General features: G+C 43.9%; 2 protein-coding genes across 8 annotated transcripts in view; one reads left to right on the forward strand and one right to left on the reverse strand.

Moving 5' to 3' along the window:
• kank1a (KN motif and ankyrin repeat domains 1a) overlaps positions 1 to 21,410 on the reverse strand; it is a 42,388-nt gene extending 20,978 nt beyond the window's left edge. Inside the window, exons 1-2 of one of the 7 annotated variants that reach the window (XM_054773857.1) lie at positions 11,630 to 17,336; positions 9,393 to 9,624 (exon numbers count right to left, since the gene is read on the reverse strand). The gene's annotated coding sequence lies outside the window, so the exon portion shown is untranslated. Of the gene's footprint in view, positions 1 to 9,392; positions 9,625 to 11,629; positions 17,347 to 20,501; positions 20,762 to 20,784 lie in introns of those variants that run through there. The other 6 variants (XM_054773856.1, XM_054773861.1, XM_054773862.1 and 3 more) reach the window with 6 other exon arrangements.
• The window catches only part of fbp2 (fructose-1,6-bisphosphatase 2), a 95,115-nt gene that overhangs the window by 52,807 nt on the left and 20,594 nt on the right, over positions 1 to 21,714 (forward strand). The gene's annotated exons all lie outside the window — the stretch shown is intronic.

Here is a 21,714-nt window from a genome sequence, read left to right on the forward strand (position 1 = left end):
AATGACCAGAAAAAGCTTGTCACTTTATGTTCCAGGCATTGCATGACAGCTATGAAACGGTGGGGCTTAAGTGACCTTCAACCTTGGTCAAAGGTAGTATGACTTTTTCCTCATAAATTCACACCTTTCTTCTCGTAAATTTACGCCTTTTTCTCTCCTAATGTCAGATTTTTACAAATGTTCCCAATGTGGCTCTCGTACTCACTCGTAATTTTGTGTGTATTCGGAGCCAAATGTTCCAAAAACAAAGGTGACCCATGATGAAAAGATTGCAGGTTGCTAAGAACATAACAGTGTACATGCACGGTGGAAGCACAGGCTTACTTCTCTAATTCCCAAACATTTTAGTGCTACAATAATAATAATTTAGTGTGCTTGAGAAAGTGCAGCTCTCTTTGCCCACATGGTCATTTCTTAACAAGCATATTGCACAACAAAGGATCAACAGAAGCCATTGTTAGAGCGGTAAGGAGAGCAGGCAGAGCTACTGTACATAAGATCCTACAGCAGGTTGCCTACAGCCGAGAACCAAGGACAGACACTTGAGAGGAAGCCTTGAGAAGGCCCAAAATGTTCCACAGAGAAACAAGCTAACTATCAGCTACCTTCAGTGTCAACCCTGTAAAGCAAAGTTGCTGAGGTGGTGGTGTGTTTTTGTTTGGTTTTAAACCCCAATAAAAGTTGCGGTCGTGGCTTTATTGGAGGGGAAAAAGGCCCGGAGACAAACTGTCATATTGCTACCGACTGACAACATCATTTGCCGTGGCTGACGGTGCACAGGCCTCAAGTCTTATTTGGTCATTGCTGACCATGTTTCCGTGCCGACAAGAACAACAGAGTAGTGTGCGCACATGTGAACCCATGCATGGCTGCAGCAACAGGCGGGTAAAGATTGTGTTCCTGTCTTTTGTTGGCAACACTGCCCTCTGGAGGGAGGAAGCTGCAGTACTAGACTGGCCAAGGGTCTCATCTATAATGCTTGTGTACGCACAAAACAAGGCCAAAAAGTAATCAAATTATTACAAATTTTAAAATCAGATTAATCACAGTTTTAAAGGAATTAATTATAATAAATCACCATTAGCAACTATGTGTGAAATATGCCCATTTTTACTGCTAATACTGGCACATTTCTCAACCGATTCAACATCAAAGCATTCAACTAATATTAATAATAATAACAACAATAATAATGATGATCATTTCAACATAGAAATTCCCACTTTTGACATTCCCATTTTTCAGAACACAAAATGCCTTTGATCTAAAGAGTTCTAGATACTTCCACATTCTCAAGCCATTCAGACCGTTCCAAAGTCAAAGTTCTCAACTCAGCTCATTTGGGACATTTAGTCTTCTGCTAGGTGTTAGCATGCTAACATTAGCATGTTAGTATTGCTAGCATGCTAACGTTAACATACTAGCATTTTTAGCTATTTTCATGGGTAGACACATATACAGTATATATAAACACTTATCACTATCCTGCTAGGTGTTAGCATGCTAACATTAGCATGTTAGTATTGCTAGCATTCTAACATTAGCATACTAGTATTTTTAGCTATTTTCATGGGTAGACACAGCCATCCATTTTCCTCTGCTTATTTGGGTCCGGGTCGCGTAGACACATATACAGTATATATAAACACTTATCACTACGCTGCTAGGTGTTAGCATGCTAACATTGTCAGCATGTTAACATTAGCATAGTAGCATTTTTAGCCATTTTCAAAGGCTATTATATAAAGATTTATGTAATTTCGTTCTGCCTCTGTTTGGTTTATTTGTTATGCCGCTGCTGCTTTTTCCAGTATTTCCACCTCCATGTCCGTGAAAGTCCGCTTCTTAGTCTTCCCACCAGCCGTGATTCCAATGCCAAAGTCACTTTGCATTGACCTTCTGCGCTGAAGTGGAGGCGTGGAAAGGGCGTAACTTGAGGCGGAGCTGCGTACGCACGCTTCTCCTCAAGGTGGAATCTATCAACCACACATTTCGTGTGTTTCCGCCACTTTTTATAAGTCGGAATATTCTTGACCGTACGCATATTTAGGGTTTCTGGCGTACGGAGACTTTGTCGGATTTCCACGCACATTTTTCAAAGATGAGGCCCATGGACTATTTTTCAGGTCCTCTTTCAAAAGGAAAGCTTGTACGTCCCTCCGTATTTTCGTTGTTGTCGTCACCCTACCTATACCGGGCGTCCCCAACCAGCTGGCCACACCCCGATGCCGGTCTTTCGGGAAACTTTCAAACTACTTTCAACTACACAGAGTTTCATGTAAACGGATGTCAATCGTGCAAATATGGGCCATCATTTTATTCCAAAAAATCTACAGTTATTGCATGTTTATGTCGTTTGTTTGGCGCTTTGTTTGACGGCCCTTGAATGCACCATCTAATTTTCTCCCACGCTTCACGGATGGGCTTTGTCCATCATCTCAAATTTGGTCCCGAATGCTGATGCTTTGTGGGAATGCGTGAAGGTAAGATAGCGTTGATGACTGCTAATGTAAACATTTGCCCAGTTAATCCATGCTAGCCTGTTAGGACATCAACATCAAACAGCCTCTCTGAGAAACAAACTCCAGGCTCGTTCTGATGGATGGTGGGTCAGTATTCACTTTGTGCTTTTAATTTGACAAACAGCATTTGATCACTCGTCTACACAACAGGCAGCGCCAACTCCTCCCCACACGTGGGCGTCCGAGGACACGCTGGAGCCGCGTAGCTGGTGAGCGTCAGTCAGCACTCGCCCCGCAGGAGGCCCGTGGGCGCCGTGCAAATGAAGATCAAATACGCAAGTCTTTTTGGGGACGCCTGCCCAGGATGTTATCGTGCAAGCGACAGACAGGAAGCGGCACGCTAACAAACCCACGTGATGAAATACCAATATTCACTCACACGGTGCGACTGATGACGCTGCCGTCCGCTGTCGCTGAAATACCCCAAAACCAAGATCAGGCCCATCTGTTGAGCGCCTCGCCGTGCTTTCGGCTGGCCTTGTTGTTTAATCCGGCCAGGGACAAGACACCAGCGGCGGGGGCCTGATTAACTGGCTCCAGTGTCATTAGCCCTGTGGGGATATCGAGCACGCTAATCCGGGGCGTCTGGTCGTTATCTGGGCTCAGGCGCTGGGACGCCTCGTGTTGATGAAGTGACCGCTTAGAAGTCCACTTAGCCTTGATTGGCATAAGACGCGGCATTACGTTGGCGTAAAGCACGAGGTCAAATGATTCTAAAAAGCCCAATTGCGAGGGGATGGGGGCGTCGGGAGCTCCTTTAGCCCTCATTAATTCAGTATTAATTCAGTTTTAAACCTTTTCATGGAGATGAACCACTTGAGCTTCTCCAGAAGGCAGCGCTCCAAAAGAAGGATGGACTCCAGCATGTGAAAGGAAAGAAAGAGGAGAGAGGGAGGGGGCACAGCATGAGGACTAATCCCATTAAAGCGGAGGCCAAATGATTTGTTCCATGATAGAAAGGTGGACGGGAGGGGGGCCCGACAGCAAGAGAACTTTCCGACCCGTTCCCTCACTGACGGCGCGCTAAGCTGTCCACATGCAATTTTACCCCCAAATTTAAAAGTCTAATGCAGCCGGAAGGGTGGGGGACATCAAGTGGATGGAGGGTGCCCACATTGAGGCGAACAATAGATGAATTCTGCGGAAGTGGGATTGTGTACCATCGTGCTTCCAAGTAAATATTGGAATAACGAGGACTCAGAAGCTCAAAAACAGCCCAACGTCTTCTAGCAAGAATGGTAGTGGTAGTGTCACGGCCTGAGGCTGCACGAGTGCTGCTGGTAACTGGGGAGCTACGGTTCATCCATAACATGTACTGTGACACTCTGAAGCCTTGGCAAAACAGGTTTCCAACACGATAAGGAGACCTCCAGATCTCCTTCGGATCTGAAACCAATCCTGCACCTGCGGGGCCATCCACCAGTGATGTCATCGTAGTGGAGTGGAAGAGGACTCCAGTAACAACCTGTGTAGCGCTGGTCAATTCCACACCCAAGAGGATTAAGGCAGTGCAAAAATTGGTTAGCGTGCAACATGGCGCCTAACAGACTGTTGCATTTGGTTCGTTTACGCAGCCGCCTCAGATCTCGCCCCAAAATGAAACCTTTTCTTCTCTGTTTTTAGTTTCGAACCAGCCTCTGCTTGCTTTACATTCGTCAACAGGCCCACTCGTTGCAGGCGTTTTCCGTGTTAGACCCGCCGCTGCCCATCGATCCACATCGGCAACAACTTGGAATCACCTTGCATGGTTTGTGGCGTCTGTTACGCCAACACCTTCAACATGAGCTCGCTTGATGACGTTGTTATTCTTCAGGATGGTATTTATTGTTGATGAGCGCTGCCAGTACATCCTGGCGAGATCGGCAACACGGATGCCACCTTCGAACTTTGCAATGACGTCTTTATATCGAACCACAATAGTGGTCGTCACCCCCTTTTGGAATGTCGCCGTCTCTCTTTGGTCTCATAGCGGCTTATTTAAGGCTCGTCACATTCAATGTCCCCTTTTCCACTGCGGCGAGCTTCGGTGCTGGTGCAGATTTAGTTTAGAGCTGGAGCTGAGCCAGCGTTGGCAGTGAAAACATGTCTTCAAGCTTTGCCAAGGATGCCTGCATTTTTGGAATGTAAACACTGCATGTATAGCCAAGTTAATTTTCTAACGGTATTGTCCAGTAGGGTTGAAAGACAGGTTAGCTTTCTCCAGGACGGTCAACAACCTAAGAGGCCTCAGGAAGTTGTTAAAAGAGCAAATGGTGGTGAGGGGTGTTTGCTTGCAGACACTCGATGAGAAGATAAAAATGCAAGCTGTAATAACCGTGGGACTAAACTGGGACTTCCGTGTCACCCTTTCCATTATCTTCGCCTCAGCTCGCGGTCACAAGGTCATAGGCTAGCAAAACAGTAGCAGGCCCTGGCATGTGTAACGCGGGGCTGTATTGTGTCGGCAGTGGGGGTGGGGGGGGCCTCCCGGTCTGAGTCATGCTGCTCTAGAACAGCAGTGACATTCCTCTGAAAACACTGCGGCATTATGGGAGCCCTCCGACGGCCCGGGAGGATCCCTGGTTCCTGCACAACAGAAGGATTAGCTCTCAGGAGATTTCTGGGAATGCTCTGTGCCACCTTCGGACAGTAAAAACAATTCTTTCCCCGCTGTCAAAGTGGTTCAGGATTGCTGTCACTGCTCACTCAAATGTTTATTCAAGCGCCGTAAACTTGACATGCACTTCTGTCAGAATTTAATCTTCAGCGAACCAGCTGAAAGAAGAACGCTGCAGGTGCAAACGGTACATCCATCCATCCATCCATCTTCTTCCACTTATCCCAAGTTGGGGCGCGGGGGGAGCAGCCTAAGCGGGGATCGGTGGATCCCGAGGCGTTCCAGGCCAGTTGAGAGACATAGTCTCTCCAACGTGTCCCGGGTCTTCCCACAGGCCTCCTACCGGTGGAACGTGCCTTCCACAGGGAGGCGTCCAGGCACAGCTGCTCGACTCCGAGTTTCTCCTGGAAGTGCTTCTCCCCTCATCTCAGAACCCAGCCACCACACGAAGAAAACTTCAGCCGCTCGCATCCGCGATCTTGTCTTTGCAGTCACTTCCCAAACATCAGCAAACGACATCCCTACATCCAACCAATAATAAATCCTCGTTTTCGGCCGTGCGGAGATTGGAACACCAACATAAATGAAATCCTCAACACTCTTAACGCACAAAATAATCACCTAACTTACTTATTTGTTCATATAATGCACACAGAGCACCGAACAACTTCACGCTTTTCTGCTCCATTCTCCTTGCGGGGTATTCACATACCCCCTATTGCAGTTGGTGTACCCCACTTTGGGAACCCAGGCTGGAGGGCAAATCTCAAACGAAGGTTAGACAAACGCGTCAGTTTGCCCGCATCAACAAAAAGTTCCATCCTGGCAAAGAAAGAGGAAATCAAGGAAGCTAATGTTGCAAAAGGGGTAAAGGTGGAAAAGATGACAAACAAGCAACAAAGTTGAGAAGTTGTTTGCCGGTGTGGAGTCCCTCCTCTCTCCTCGCCGTCTGCCAGCGATCGATAAAAGACAAAAGTTCATTTCTAATTATCTCACACTGTTTCCTGTCTGTAACATTGTAATTATTCTCTATAAACTGTACTTTGCATTGAAATAGAACAGATGAATTGGATTAGATGGATTTCCTGTGGGGAAAATTGCTTCGATTTTCATTGATTCAATTTTCGTCTGACAAATTAACAAAAACCGAGGTACCAGTTGTTGTTTTTTTATTTTTATTTTAACGCTACTCGATGGCGGTAGCTGCACGCAAAGCCTCATGAGCGGTCAGCATCCGGAAGCATTATTAACCTCTGCATGCGCTTTAAAATGTCGGTTTTTGCATCGGTTCTGTTGCTGCTGTGTTGTGCAATATATGTGTTAATAATAATAATAATAATAATAATAATAATAAACAAAGTGCTTGACATGATCTCATGCATTTAGTTAAATCTGAGGTCCCTCTGTCACATTAGCGCTTAGCAAAATTAACATGCTGGCTATAATTCCCGCATTTACTTTTTTTGTGTCAGAAGAGACACTTTGTTTTTGTGTTCAAGGTTGTAAAGACAGACAGAGCGTCCTTGGTCCAACACAGTGAAATGCCATCCCTGACTTCATTGGTTCTGCATTCAAATATCTGGTCACTGCACTGCATTATTTGGTAGCGCTAATAACCACCAAACACAGGCAGCACCTGCTCCCAAAGCCTGCCAGAGAACAAATATTGACGAGAGCGCATTGAATTGCTTCAGCAAGACTGGCTTGATGGGCAGACGTCTCACTCAAATAAACAATGCAAGCGAGCGCACTCGTAGTAGTTCTGCCACTGGCGGCCATAGCCTAGCTAGGGGACGAACTAGCTTTAACGCTCTAATTAAGTGGTCTGTACAGGCGTTGCCTTGGTGACCTGACCTTCCAACTAGCTTGGTGGAAACTGAAACCTGAGACGGTGCAGGTCTATCTGACGCCCTGCTGCATCCTCACTGCAGGGAGAAGGAACTTAAAGGTGCTTTCGTCCGTACTTTCGCTCCATCGTCTTTGTTTTTTTTTGCCCGCGTGATCATAAAGCGGGAGGCTACCCCCTCGCATTAAAAGTGGCCATGTGGGCCCTTGAGCAGATAAGATCGGCGCCGTCACCAGCGAGCTAATCTGCACTGTAAACAAAGTGCTGCCAACCACAAGAGGAAATCATTTACTGCTGCTGTTAAACACATCGCTGGGGGAACGCACCCTTCGCCCCACGCTGAATCAAAAAGGCTCGCGACCGCCGACGGCTTTTACTGACGACCATTAAACGTGCAACACCGCCGGGGCCTTCCGGTTGGAGGACTCGAGTCACGTGATGAGCGGTAAACTCTCCCATTATCTTTAATTAGGTCTACTTATCTTCAACATACCAAAACAGATAAGCAGGTCGCTACCGAGGCCTGCAGCGCTCAAAAGCTACAGCGGTGTGAAAAAGTGACTAATATTGACATTTCTTTGATGATGTCAAACATTTAACTGTGACAAACATGAAGTGCCAGCTGCACGTGCTTGCAAGCATTCTTTGAAGGGTGTGGCGGTGGTCTTCTAGTGGGATGGGAACACGGAGGGCGCCGGTCGATGGGCCAACCCCAAGATGCAATTAAGATGGTGGGGGCCATCTTTTGCCCAGCTGGTCTTAGTGGAGTTTTGTTTTAGGAATGTTGGCAGTTAACCAGAAAAGGCTCGTTACAGTTGCAGTTTTTCCAAAATTTACCTTGGGAAAAAGTTAAATTACGATAATAAAATGGAAATATTAGAAGAAAAGTCATAAAAAGTTGACAAGTTGAAATATTTAAATAAGATAAAAGGCTCATACTAATAATACGCTTTGTCATAAACACAAAGCTGAGATGCAGGCCGGTTTTTCTTAAAAGTGGCCCCCGTATCCTTTGATTTTTCACTAAGTGGAACGTTGGTGGAAAAAATGTAAACATCCCTAGAGCAGGGACGTTTACATTTTATAAAAATCACTTTTGCATTATAGGGGACAATTGACATGGAACGGACTCACTGTCTGTGTATTTTTTTTTAATGAGTGTGACTTGTAAATAACCCACCACGGGGGCCAACAAAAGTAGCAAATGCCAGCAATTTGATAAACTGTGAGACACTCTTGAATTCCATCATGCCAGGAAGTACAGGAAGTCCACACCAGCAATAAGTTCCGTCCATTTGTCATGACCTCCGCCATTCACATAATTCATAATTATTATTACCTGCTTCTACTGCCACATTTCTCAACCCATTCCAACATCAAACTGTTCAACGCGTTCAGGACATTCAGGCTACTTATACTTATGCTGAGAAACATTCAAAATTTTCCCCGAAATTCACACTTTTCCGTAAAACGGCTGTTACTACTACTACTACTACTACCCTCATTCCAACATCAGCTCATTCAACAACAACAAAGGCAGGACATGCACGCTATTAGCCACAGCACAAAAATTCCCCACACTTTTTCTTCCGGAACGCAAAATGCCTTTGATCTAAAAAGTTCTAGCTACTTCCACATTTCTCAACCCATTCAGAGCGTTCCAAAGTAAAAAAAACTCATTCTGGACATTTAGCCTTCTCAGTACATTGCACCATCACGCTAGCTGTTAATATTGCTATCATGCTAACATTAGCATACTAGCATTTTTAGCTATTTTCATGGGTAGACACATACATGAACATTTTGCACCATCATGTCAGGTGTTAGCATGCTAATGTTAGCATGGTAACACAGCTATCATGTTAACATTAGCATGGTAGCATTTTTAGCCATTTTCATAGGTAGACTCTTCTATACACACCACTACGATGCTAGGTGTTAACATGCTAATGTTAGTTATCTAAATATGTAGATAAAATAAATGTGGGACTAACATTTATGGCGTTTAGGGGGGGAACTAAGGCACTTGGCGGAGGTCTCTGGGTGCTTTTCTAGTTTATAAATACGTCACATTGTTTTCTGCATGTAAAAATACAATTACTCTGTAAAATGTATTTTGTAATCTGAAGCGGATTCATCGGATTCACATTCTTTCCTTTGGGAAATGTTGCCTACGTTTTTGTATGTTTCAGGTTTTGTTGGACCTTTTGGAAGGCGTTGACTGCATTTGTTTACAGTTCCTTCTTCTACGCAGTCGTTGCGCGTATCAAACCCTACGGTGAACATAAATACACAGGCTTTTTGGAATTATGAGTGGACATAAGGCGTCACACATCCATTTCAAGTCCGTCAATTGCATCAGTATAGCGTGTGTGTGTGTGTGTGTGTGTGTGTGTGTGTGTGTGTGAGACTCTGGTCACGTTCACACCTCAGCTTGACTTCCACACGACAAAGGCAAGAGGAAGAGGCCGAATTGTCATGTTGGTGCCCTGTTTGGTCTGTTACGGGAGTGAATAAGGTGTCCCGCGGCCTGGCAACTAGCTTCAGATCGCCTCTGAAATGAAAACGCCTTCAGCACTTTTGGTTGTTTTTGCAGGACAGTGTGACCGGGACCTGCCGTAACTCTGCATTCTCAACACGCCTCAGACGCACCTGGCCTGCTGGAGAAGATGACAGCGTAGCAGGGGGAAATTCAGTTAGCCACTCAACAAGCGACAAATCTAGCAACTTTTTCCCCCCCCCGATCTTATCAGACACCGACAGGAAAGCATGTTTTGCTCTTCGGGTCCTATTGTCGTGCACATTTTGGCCAATCAGGAGCCTGAAAAAGCAACCACAACAGACATGGTCGCACAGGTGTGCCTTAGACTGCCCACAATAAAAGGCCACTCTGAAATGTGCAGTTTGATCACACAGCAAAATGCCACAGATGCTGTGAAATTCGAGGGTGCGTGCAATTGGCATGCTGACACAGGAATGTCAACCAGAGCTGTTGCTCGTGTATTCCACGTTCATTTCTCCACCATAAGCCGATCCAGAGCATCCCAAACATGCTCAATGGGTGGCGTGTGCGCAGACTATGCTGGCCATGTTTTCAGCTTCCAAGAATTGTGTACAGATCCTTGCTACATGGGGCCGTGCATGATCCTGCTGCAACATGAGGTGATGTTCTAGGATGTATGGCATGTATCAGAGAAGGGGTGCCCGAGCTGAAAAGTCCAAGGATGCGGGGGCCACTTTCGCATTTCTTAGATCAACCCCATGTACGGTACATATGCGGAGACGGTTTTTATATTTAAAAGAAAAAAAAAACATGCATCCCATCCCAGCTTTGTGTCATCAGTGACAAAGCGTATTATTAGTATAAACTTCTCCTTACGTTACACTTTATTGCTTTTGTTTGTTAAAAATATTCCAACTTTCTTGCTGCACATTTTTCCTTGTAACAGCAGGACTTTATTCTCATCATATTTTGATGTTATCATTGTAATATTACAACTTTTTCTCAACCTCATAATATTACGACTTTAAAAGTACGTATTTTAGTCTTGGCAGTCAAGGGACCTTGGAATTGTCCCGACTTGTCCCCTTCATACGGCGCCCCGGCCAAGAGCACTCATCATAAACACATTGAAAATATTTCATGAATCCATGGACCGATTTCAGTCCTGGATGGTCGGCATCGGAATCGGTGGTCTACAACCGGAGCATCCCTAGTCTTTAATATTTGACTTGAGGCTATTTTCCTTTTTACTATAAGGACTTTATTCTCCTAATGTTTGGGCTTCATTCTTGTAAAATGACTGCTCGTTGTTCAATTTTGCTGGTTCTTCTTTTAAAAATGGTGTTTTTACAATGTGCCGAGGGCCAACCATAAAACAGTCGTGGGCCATAAATGGCCCCCTGGCTGCAGTTTGGACCCCCTGCCCTGTCACACAATATTTCAACTTTCCTGCTGTACCTTTTATTCTCATGATGTTATGACTTTACTCTCCTAATATTTACATTTTATTATCGGAACATTACGACTTTCCCAGCCTGATTTTCTAAACATTGAAACTTTATTCTTTGATTTCTTTATTTCTCCTAATATTTAAAAAAAAAAATAATACATACTTTAGTCTTTAATATTTTACTTTTTGCCATTTTTCCACCTTAATATAACTTTATTCTCTTAATATTTTGGCTTTATTCTTGTGTGTGTGTGTTTGAGAATGTACCGAGACCCAACAAAAAAACGTAAGTGGCCCCCAGGCTGCAGTTTGGGCACCCCTGCATTAGATGAACAATGACGTGTACGCATGATAAGGCGTATGCACACGTGTCTACCGCTGCGCGTAAGTCAATAACTTCACGGCCTGTTGTTAAATAAGGTTTCAAAACACGACATATTGCTATGGTTGATGGAAATATGCCCGCTTTAGCTACTTTAGGTTTACCAACCTGCGCTATTGGCTAGCTGAACATACAAGCAGGCTTGCTAGCTGTTGAACAGTGTTGAAGCGCTGTATCGTTCAAGTGTTTAGGACACCTTTATTCCATTTTGGTGGGAGTCTTCACAACCCTGGAATAATTATGTTTCATTGGAAATAAAACTAAACAGAAACAAGTAAAAGCTCAATGCAGCAAATATAGAAACAACACCGCAACGTGACTTCCACTCACCTCAATCAGCTCCAAAAAGTGCCAGAGTTGCTCCTGAGTTGCCAAAGCATTTTCTTCCCGGCGTACTGGGAAAACATCCCAGAGAGAAGTGAGGGATTAACAAGGAGACGTCACCCGGCGCTGTCTCACACGGCCTGGCCAGGGCCAATCACAGCACAGCCACACACGCACACACGCACACACCGTAACCCGACAATAGCAGCCTGTGCAGGACACTGAAACACGAGCAGCATGGTGACTGGTGGACCGAGGCTTTGGGGTTTCTCTCAGTCGTGAAGGAGACAATTCCGTCAGCTCGTCCCCGCCTCGACAACAAGCGTGGAGAATTAGCGGGCGGCGGGAAGGGGGAGCATTACACGGCTAAATACTGCTGAGGAGGAGGTAGTACTTGCAGACTTCACGTCACAAAGCTCTGCAAAGCGGGGCAGCGACCCACCAGATGCAGCACATGGAAGCTAATAAAAGACCACCAGCCACTTTGCATGCAATGTGCTTTCCTACAGCCGCATACATGCTTGAGGTTTTTGTGCAAGATGCTTGCGATAAACAAGGTTAGCATGCTATACCCGCATGGGGTTGGTAGAAGGAAAAAACTAAATTCCTTAAGTAATGCCACCACTTGACAGGCAACGTCTGAGCACGCCTGCATAGCTGAGGGCTTTATCAAAATACCAACTCAACTAAACAGGAGGGATGTCTTCCTCTTCAAGTCAACAACCGGGAAACAAGGACTGTTTATCAGAAGAAAAAGAACTTCACTTCCATTTCTTATTTTTTTCTTTTGAGTGGAGGTTCTTCCCAACATAAAACAAACAAAAGCTCCTTGAATGACTGAAACACTGCCAACAACGATGCCAACGTGACCAATCCAGATCACTTCATGCTGGTGCTTGTGTTACGTCAATCGCAAAACTGTGTTTCCATCCTGTACGGCTACCAGGCACGTCTCCATAATCAACTAATCAATTACCCGCATGATGAATAAAAACAAGCTCAATCATTTTGCCCACCTCGATATATTGACATGTGCAGGCGTGGTTGCTTCCCCGCCTCTCTCGCTCTCTCTCTCTCTCTACCAAACAGCCTGGATGACACCTGGACACGTTCTACAGCGGCATGAACGAAACAAGTGGGGAGAGGCGGAAAGCTTCCCGCAGCCTGGTGCTTGGGGACCCCTTCTCTCGGGAACACATGTACTGCGACAGTGCTCGACCAGGAGTTTTATTTACGTCTTAAATGGCTTATTTACACTTATTGTGTATAATGTTGGGTAATATGAGTGTGAAGCCATTTAAAGCCGCCATTACAATACATTGATGGGACAGTAGCCACCGCAGGAAGTACGCTGTCCCCAAAACAACAAAAAGGAACTAATGTGTGCATCTATGTAATATGTCTTATTTTCTCTGATGAAACCTACTATATTGGGTAATGCAAATGTAAAGGTGACTATAGGGGTGTTATCTCATGTCTAGAGGGCTCTAATGTTAAAAAAACACATTTAGAAGATGGTAAACAGGTTTTCTATGCCATAACTACCAAAATATTCCATTTATTAATATTGAAGTCTACTTCACTTCAATGAACCGTGATAAACGAGGAATGAGTCTATAACAAATGTGCCAAAAAGATACTAGCATCAACGTCTGAGGGAAGAAAACCAAAAACTACTGGCGATCCGAGAGAGCACATGACAACGGGGAGGTTGAAAAGCAAGGGATTAACATACCAGGAAACAAGACATCATTGTGAAAAACACTTTGTGCTTGATCCAGGGTTAATCCACCCACACGGAACAGAAGCTAGCACAAGCTAAACTGAGCGCATCGGTTTATTCAAGATGTTCACGTTGTGCGTTTACCGCCGTTCATTTGTGTCCACCCCGGTCGTGGTAAAGTCTACTGCAATGGACAACTGAAGGGGGAGCCAAGCGCAACAAAAACCCAGCATGCGCACAAGTAGGCGTGGGCCGGTGGGCCGCTTTTTAAGGTGTATTGCGGCGTGAAAAAGTCACGGTTTCAAAACCACTACAATTTTGCGTCACACCGTTTGCACGAGAGAAAGTGGAGGTCCACCGTGCTACGTGGAAAAGCTTGTGCTGGAACCACAGGCGTGTGCCGTGTTGCCATACGTCGTGCTCAGGGAGCACAGGTGTTGTTAGCCGTACAAACACACACAGGACTGGACTCACTAACGTAAGTTTTATTATTATTATTGAAATTGAAGTCATCTGTTATATATTTATTTTTATTCTATTTTCTTAACTCTCCTTTTTTGCTTTGTTTTATTTTTAAGTGATTACGTTTATCAGGACACTTTTGGAGAGCTGCTGGAAACGTGAATTTCTCTTGGAGATCAATAAAGTATCCATCTATTGTGCTTATTTATCATGCTTTTTTTTTTTTTTTACTAAGAAAATATCTATTGTGTTGTGTTGAGTTGCATGGTTAGCCACAGTAGGCTGCATTTTAGTTTTTATTTATTGAAAAATAATTCATTTTTAAAAATTATTTATTTTCTTATTTATAGTTTGTTTTTTTTATTATTATGTATTTATATTTGGTTTATTTTATGTTGTTCCACTTTCATGTTTAAAACGACTGTTTTGACTTGACTTTTTTTCCCTCTTTTTAAGAAAAATATTTCCCATTTTAGAACTGTAATTATAATACCGCAAAACCGTCAACCTGTGACATTTTTATGTTTATGTTATCGTACCGTCAGAGTCTTATACCGGCCCATGCCTCCACACAAGTCACAAAAATGTCAGCATTTTTATTGAGTAGTCTTTCACGTTAGCATAACAAGCATAACCAAACATGGCAAGATCCCCAGAGTAGCATGTCCTGCACTAGCCAGTAGTACTACTACTAGTACTAGTACTAGTACTAGTACTTGCCCTGATACACAAGACAAAAACTGAAAGCCAGTCCCTTTCGGACCAATCCACAAGTCACACGTTTAAACGGATTGGAAAGGGAGTCCTGCCAGAGCTTTGATCACCACAACAATGACTTTCTAAGAAAAATCCAAAACAAGGTGGCGCTTGCCCGGCAACCGCCTGGGCGACAGAAAATCACTTGGGGAGGATCCAATGACGCTTGACTTTGACATTTTTAATGACTTTCAAACAAGTGTTCCCTTAAAAATGCCGTGTTTACACCTTCAGGGCTTCTCCTCCTCGTGTAATTACTAATTTCACCTGGCGTGAATAACATTCGTACTTTGGCAGGGTGTGGATTTTCCTCCAAACCCGCCGTGTTTAGCCATGTTTCCACCAGACAGGAGTTTGGTTCGGTTGGTAGTCCGATTGCAAAGCTTCCCGAGCTAGCCAACACACACCGTGATCCCACGCCTGGAGCAGACCAACCGATAGCTGGCCAGGCTGTAATTTAAGACGTGCGGAGAAGCCTAGTTTTCTTACAAAGCCGTCCTCTCGGAAGTCATGCGTGTGTGTTTAACTATCGATATTTCCTTTAAGCACGATATCAAAAAAAAAAACCAAAACCTACTGTTCATATCGATATAGACTGACTTTGATGCGGAGGTCTCGTGTTTCAAGATGGTGCCGCCTGAGTGGCAGCTAGTTACAGCAGCTAGGTATTTTCTGCTGCGTTTTTAGTGTTTAATAGTGCTTTATTAAGATTTTCTTGTTTTTTGTGCCATACTGACCCCGTAAGCAAGTGTGCAGCTATGGATGTTCATCTGGTTGCGTTTGTAGCTTGCTTGTTGCGGCAGACGCGTTCCTTCACGGCTCCATTGTTCACACTCTGGAGCAGCCGGTAGCTTTGAGCCACGCACCCATTCGCTACGCCGAGTGACCAGAGAACCCCTTGGAGATACGGAGGAGGAGAGGCTGCCTAGCGGGAGTGAAGCGCCGCCAGCGGAAAAGACGGTATGAACCACGTTTACTGTCTGTCATTGTGGGGAACGTAAGATCTCTCCCCAGCAAGATGGAAGAGCTAACGGCGCTAACCCGGCTGCAGGGGGGCTACCACGAGCGCAACCCGATAAAGACTGAAGATTATATTTCACTTTTTCTACATTTATTTCAAAAAGTGAATGGATCATTTCATTTTTCTAAGATTTCTTCGCAGGCATATTTGGCTTTGACTTTGTCTAAACTCGCTTTGTGGAAAAAAATACCCTGATATCGATATTCAACCTAAACATATCGGGATATGAGTTTTAGTCCCTGTCGCCCAGCCCTAGTGGCTACGATGTGCTGCTGACATGGTGGAGACCAAGCCAGATCAGGGTTTACCGATCCGAATCGTACTGTGACTGAACTGAACCGTCCTGCTTGTGACGTGGCTAGTAACTAGCTAATGCAGGGGTGTCCAAGGTGCGGCCCCGGGCTGTTTCTGTGTTGGCCCGCGTCACATTCGAAAAATATACTTCAACAAGAAAACTGTCATTTTGCAAGAATAATATTGTTAAATCATGAGGAAATGCATGGAGTTGAAATATTAACTCATTCAATACCAAAGACGTATTTAAACGTTTTTATTATAAACCCGAACGCCCGATCCCAAAGACGTATTTATAAGTCTTTTTGCACGAGAGGCAAAAAGAGGCCCAAGTGCACACTAATAGATGTCACTGCCAATGTAGTTTTAAGCCATAAAAACGGCCACAAGGTGGCATAAGTGCATATGATAAGAGCTCAGCATGGATCATTTGCATATAAAAACACACTCGACAGCAAGGAGGAAGTGGAAGCGCATGGAGCGTAGCGTGCAGAAGGTTACGCGTTGTAGGGAAATTTTTACGCATGCACACACACAGTTTAGTTCCAAAAGTGAAAATTGTAAATAGTTGGTGTTATATTTGGAAATAAATTGTTATTTTGATGTAACACAACCCCTTTTTGTGTTGTTTATGTTGTGGTATATTTAGATTTTGTTTAGATATTTGAGCTGTCACATATCTGTGTCAAAGTGAAGGTTGTGCTTGAAATGTATCTTTGCACAAAAAGCTGTTTTGATCTCTTTTTTAGTTGGGAACTGATATTTTCCTGAAACTTACCTATGTTCTACTGCTGATTACTAAAGAACGGGAAAAGGTAGAAACAAACTTTCTTTCTGATGAAAGATGGGAGTCTAATCTTTCTTTTGGTAGGTTCCATGTTTATACAACTGTTGAACAGAAAATTCTGTGTGCCTTGAAAGATCATTCAAAATTGTCTAAAATGGCCGCTACTAAAGGGGTCGCGGATTGAATGAGTTAAAAAAAAAAAGAAAAAAGACAAAAAAGAAGACAATATCCTATTAAAGTTGTAATATTATGAGAAACAAAACAATAAATAAAGTTGTAATTTTTGGAAAATTAAGTTGCGGAAAAACTTATAAACGTGACAACAATAAAGTCAAAATATTATGGCAATAAAGTTGTAATTACAAGAAGAACATTTACAAGAAGAAAGTTGAAATATTGGGGAAATTTAAAAAACTGCAAAAATCCCATACCATATTTCTTTCCTTTTTTTATTGCACTTCTTAAAAGCAAAGTTTAAATCTCGTCCGGTGCATCGTCTCGTCTTGTGAACAGTGTCCCATGACACCTTTAGAATAAAGTCATAAGATTACAAAAAGAAAATTTACAAAGATTATTTAACAATAATAAAGTTGAAATATTTGGAAAATAAAAAAATAAAAAAAAACTGCTGGGGGGTGCTTCACCTGCATGACAAAGCTGAGATGCATATTTTTAAGTATAACCTCTTAGCATATATGCTAAGAGGTTATACTTAAAAATATCTACATGTGTTGCTTTACAAAGTGGCCCTTGCATCATTTCATTTTTCAGTATCGTGGCCCCCGTTGGAACGCGTTTGGCCCTCCCTGGTCTCAGGTTATGTCGTGTTTCAAAATAACAGAGCTAACACAACGAGCCAGATGAGGATTTAGCCAACCAAACCATACCGAGGCAACGTGAACAGGGCGCTGGTGGAAGACGAGGCTACGGTAGATCTGATCCACTAATTACAGGCCAGCCGTGGAGGTCTGGAGTATCCTCCCTCCGCAAACTTTCTGCTGGGTTGCAATTCTCCGACAGCAAGAATGTGGCATTCTTCCGCTGAATAAAAATGTACAAATTCAACACTTCCCAGTTCAACACAGCCCACACTGTAATATTTTTAGCGTGCAAAGTATGCGCAGATGTGCGACCCAAGCTAAAATTACAAAGTGAGCACACTACCGCCAAATAAAAACACCAAAACGTGCCCAGCTGCAAGGGCCCAAAGGGGGGATTTGGACGTGCACTACATTTAGGAAGATCACTGGAGTGTTAACACTGCAACGGTGGGAGTGCTAATCACAGGGAAAGGCTGGGGTGGGGGTGAGGGGGTGGTCCGAGCCGAGCTTTAATCATGTGGACAGAGGGGTCGTCTCGCCACGGTGATAATTGAGGGACCTTTGCCATGAGCGCACAGAGGCCGAGTGCCTGGCCTGATGTGGCTCGCTAAGCCGAATGTACCAAGCAAAGCCAGGCCCGCTTAGGTGATAGCGGGGGTGACCGGCACAATGCACGGCTTTCACGCTAAGCTGAATCAGGGCCAAGCTTTGGGACATGACATGGAGGTGAACAAGCACGCTACCGTAACATAAACTTCAACTGGTGGCACACGGGCTAGATCCAGCCCAACAATCGGACAGAATCAGACCCGCAAACTCACTTCGAACCTTACGAGTGACGAATAGCAGATTGATAAAAACAGCAGAACAGTCAGCAGTGGATCCTTAAAGGGTGCCTGACATGATTCAGCTTAAATATGTTCTATATTGTCTGTAATTATGTTCTACATTGTTCCATTTTTGAAAGCCAACGGCAAATTTGCAAAAATGACATTTATAGTTCACGGCGCCAACCATGACCAGCTAGCTAGGCCCTGTCCACACGGGAACGTTCTTGGGATTGTTTTTTTGGCGGGTTGAAAAAAAAGTCACGTCCACACTGTGCCGGATTAGTAAATAGTTGCTAGTCACACACATCAGCTTTGAAAAGAGCAAATCGACATTTTTGCCTCTGTGACATGATATTCATGTGACGTGATATTCCAATCCATCCATCATAAAGCTATACATCTACTTGTACTTACAGCCTTTATTAAAGGAAGCCACCATTCCCTGTCCACCAAACAATGGACTGCCACCCAAAAGGTGGAAAGAAGGCGATGTCCCACACAGGAATTTAATGAAACTACCACAACAATGCTCCCTTGACGTTTTACTTCACCCCGGAAGAAAAGCGGAGACGCCTCAGGGCTTGGTTTAAAAATAAATAAACAAGATTTAAAATATTTTTTAAAAAAGTTACGACCGTGCGGAAGGACTCAAGCGCTTCAACAACACAACAGGGACCACGGGCGCCACTTTTTTGGTCATAAAACCCTCAAGTTCCCCCAGCACGGCTTTTTTTTTTTTTTTTTTTTTTTTAAGTGCACCTTTCAACCGCCTCCTTAAACCTTTGAGTGAAAGGAAAATAGGTAGTGGCGTGTCAAAGTGCTAAAAGGGGACAATAGTAGGGTTTGGATTCCAGAATTGGCCAAAAAAAGAAAACTTACTTACTTACTCCGAATTGAAGCTTCTAAATAAGTGGTCCCCGACAGGGCTGCTTCTGTCAGACCTCATAGTAATCTAGTGCTCTTGTCATGTCCCCACGCATAAAACAAAGGAAAGTCCAGCCTCACAAGTAGGCCTGCCACGGTAAGAAATGTTGCTGGTTGATAATTGTGCTATATATTATCGACGATAATCGATAATATGGTCTGAAAAATAAGGTTGAAATTATTAAGTTTATCATTCAATGATCAATTCGTCATGTCACATTTGAGCCACTAGATGGTACTCAAGTGTAGTGTATCTGTGTGAGGCACAGAAGATGCCTGCTATAGCACTTGCGAATCACAGGGCGTCACCACTTCACCTACCCTAGGTATCGCGAGCTCGTGCCTCCCGGCACTATACATTCACTTCGCCGATCAAACGCCCCAGCAAGTGATACCCGCCGGGACAAATGCCCCACAGCACATCCACACTGGAACTGTGGCATTCAGCTTGGAAACTATCGCTTTTGTGCTTTCATTCATATTATTTGCTAACTGCTAGCGAGCACTCAGTGTATTCAATCACTACGTAGCTAGCCCCCGCTTCCATGTACTGTGCCAAAGACGCAGAATAGCTGACAGGAGGCTCACTCTTTCCCCTTAATTTGACTATACAACAAATAGGCTCAGACACGAGCAGAGTGAAACCTCTTGTCATCCAGACAAGGAACTGGAACAGGCATACCTACATGTCGCACATGTCAATTTACCCAGGCGTCACAATTATTAAACTCATTTTTTTTCTATCGTTTGATTAATCGGTTTTATCGATTATCGCGACAGGCCTACACAAAAGTAATTGGATGGAAATGGCAACAATGCCATCGTGGAAAGTTCTGGATAGTTCACTTCATTTCAACAACCAACTTGTCCCAGCACACAAGGGATTTGGCACATCAACATGCCTGGGAGCAACAAGACCACGTGTTTAAGTATCTGCTGTCACCATTTGGGTTGAATTGTGTTTCTTGTTTCCCCATTAGCATCTTATTATGGTCAGGGGGTGATGTCAGAGTCAAATTGCTTAATTGTGTATGAATATTATTACATAAAAGAAACCACAACAATGGATATACGTTTACATTTCATTTGGGGTAGTTTGCTCAATAAAAGAAACTACCGGTATATAAAACTATAGAGGCGTGTCAATTGATTCTTCATTACTCCGCGCAACCCACACACACTTTTGAAATAAAACACATTTGTCATTTTCTGCGAGGGTGCGGCCATAATACAATACAACACACTATTACAAGACCTTACCTGCTGACCTGAATTGAATGCAGCTCAAGGTTCAACTCGCACAACGCGCATGGCCGACAGGTGTCACGGAAAGCACATAAACGCAACACGAGAATGACTTTAAATTAGTAATCCGGCACCACTTCATGGGATTGTCTCGTCTGCTCGCTGCTCGGGGGGAAGAAGGAACCTGACCTGACCTGACCAAAAACCGCGATAATGATTGTTTTGGTTAAAAAGGAAAAAAAACACTTTTATGTACTTAAATTAACGAACGTTTGCGAGGAGATGGCGCAAAGTTTACCCGATGCAAGGTGCCTCCGTGTTGGATTTAAATGGAACTCCACGAATCCTCCTCACGCTCCGGTAGGCGAACTGGCCTTGACTGCGGGACCCAGCAGGAAGTGTTTTAGTCCACTTTTAAAGGTCCAAGAAGCCCAGGCAGGTCGGGTTTTGGTCCAGCTGCAGAACTCCTCTTTGTAGTGATCCGCCTGAGCTGCAACTTGTGGAGCGTCGCGCATGCGCACTTGATGTCAAACGACTCGCTAGCTAGGCCCGCCCATATGCTAACACTAAGGTTACAAGTAGGAGCATAGGTGTAGTTTACTTACCTGCTATAGTCTAACCACTTTTATCTTTCTGACGGTATCTTAGTAAACGTAACTACAGCAAGAAACAGGCAGCTTGGTCTTCCATGGAAGCCCCTGCCAGGAGTAGCTAAACTAGTGTCAACTTTTGGGTAGCTTAAATTAATTAGCTTATTAAATTGAGCACTTACGGTTTAAGATAACTTTTACAATTGGGAACGTAAACCATTGGTATGTCCAACGTTACAAAACACAAACAATGGGATTTAAATGCACCAAACTTGCTCGACCAACTTCAACTTCCACCCAGTTCGCCTTTGATTATTAATAGGTTTGTCCTCCGCTACACAATGTAGGTCCATTGCCTCTACCCATTTTGAACAAGAGACGCATTAATATAAAAACATGTCTACTTTTAACAAGTTCATTCATTTTCTATTTTTGAACAAAATGGCAATGAAGACAAATACCTCTCCTTCTCAGGCGTAAAATTGTGTAACAACTTTCGCACTGTTAGACAAAATCTCATATTAATTTTATGTTCTGCGTTTAAGCAAAACCATTGTGTAAACTGCCCGAGGTTGCCACCTTGTGGTTGCTTGATGCAATTGCACCCAATTTTGTAGTCCATTTGTAGTTTTTAGACT

The sequence above is a fragment of the Dunckerocampus dactyliophorus genome, chromosome 4, assembly GCF_027744805.1.
Source record: "Dunckerocampus dactyliophorus isolate RoL2022-P2 chromosome 4, RoL_Ddac_1.1, whole genome shotgun sequence".
In the NCBI taxonomy this organism is placed as follows: domain Eukaryota; kingdom Metazoa; phylum Chordata; class Actinopteri; order Syngnathiformes; family Syngnathidae; genus Dunckerocampus; species Dunckerocampus dactyliophorus.